The 1,714-nt window shown below is 36.2% G+C and overlaps 1 pseudogene; it reads right to left on the reverse strand.

Moving 5' to 3' along the window:
* Positions 1 to 572: 572 nt before the first annotated feature.
* LOC142488893 (5S ribosomal RNA) lies at positions 573 to 691 on the reverse strand (annotated as a pseudogene).
* Positions 692 to 1,714: the final 1,023 nt, after the last annotated feature.

A 1,714-nucleotide genomic window follows, 5' to 3' on the forward strand; every position in this document is an offset into this window, starting at 1 on the left:
GGTCAAAAGGGGTGTCCTTTATATCACCTTTACTGTTGTGATTGGCCAGTACGGATGGTGGGCAGGTACTTTCAATTTCACAAATTTAACCCTGTTTCATTGCTGGACTACATTATACATGACAATCATAAAGCACTAGAGCCTATTTGTAAGCAGTTTAAACATATTCCTACTAACAAATGAAAACGAATAGCTAGATGAATGTACAACATACAAATAATAAATCTTAAAAGGACAGAGATGAAATATTGATTCATCCAAAAATAAACTATATATAGAAGTAAAAGAATAACACATTAAATAAGCACAGAAAAATCTCATTGGAGCAACACACAAGCATAATAAAAATCATAAGAGAAATGCATGACCTGTGAATAAAAAAAAAAAAGGGGTGGGGGAGGGAAAAGTAAAATGAAAAAACGGGGGGGAAAGAGGGGGGAAGGGAGGTGGGAAATGGAACAGGGAATGGAAAAAGGGGAAGGGTGTGAAGGAAAAAGGGGAGGGGAAAGAAAAATATGGAAAGGAAGGAATAACAATAAAATACATAATATAGGGGATAAAATAACATTTTTAGCCTAAAGCACCTGGTATTCCCAGGCAGTCTCCCATCCAAGTACTAACCAGGCCCAACCCTGCTTAGCTTCTGAGATCAGACAAGATCGGGCACATTCAGGGTGGTGTGGCCGTAGGCAAATTAAATACCAAATAATATACCAAATAATATATCATTAATAACCATTAGAATAATCATAGACTGGAGAAAGCAGAATCAGAGACAGAAAAAACCTCAGGGGGCAACAACTCCCCAAAAACGTACAAAAAACCTTTGTGTCAAAGTATGTGTAATCATTGGCATAGACCTAATGTGTCTATACTATTAATTAATAATAATGATATTAATAATAAATGCACTTTCCACCTGTTATGTCTATATGGGCCTAAGGAGCACCTATAGTAAAACCAACCAAACTGAGATGAGACAACTATCAATTAGGGGACAGGAAAACCCATCCAAACCAGACCTCAGAGACGTACCTCAAAACATGTTGGTACCATAACACTAAATAACAGTGCTAACATCAATATGATCATTCAATCCACACGGATGTAATGTACCTAGTACATACATCCAATATGTCTCACGCGTACATAATTTCTTAAATCTATCACCTCCCAATATAGTAGAAGGAATGGATTCAATACCCATAACTGACAAACTACATGGATTTTTATTATGTTTACTAATGTAGTGTCGTGATAAACTGTGCATGGTAAACCCACGTACTGTATGACATTTCTCCTATGTTCTAGGAACCATGTGCCTAAAGTTCTTGATGTTCTACCAATATATTGGAGACCACATTCACATGATATAAGATATATCACAAATGTACTTAGGCAATCGATGTAATCATTAACCTTATAAGTTATACCATTTGAAAATGATGTAAATGAATCTTTCTTATTTATGTGTCTACAGGTAATGCAACAATTCCTATCACATGAAAAATTGCCCTTATCTCTCATTTTGGTATTTTTATTTCTGTTTTCATTACAAACGTTGGTAGCAGAATCCTTCAGCCTACTGGGGGCAATGATGGTCTTTAGAGATCTTGCTTTTTTTTAAATTATGGGTACATGAATAGGCATCAGAGGCGAGTTTGTGGCTGACATTACTGCACGAACGGAGAGAGTACCTTGGAGCTGTTGCTAT

The sequence above is a fragment of the Ascaphus truei genome, chromosome 2 (assembly GCF_040206685.1).
Source record: "Ascaphus truei isolate aAscTru1 chromosome 2, aAscTru1.hap1, whole genome shotgun sequence".
NCBI lineage: Eukaryota > Metazoa > Chordata > Amphibia > Anura > Ascaphidae > Ascaphus > Ascaphus truei.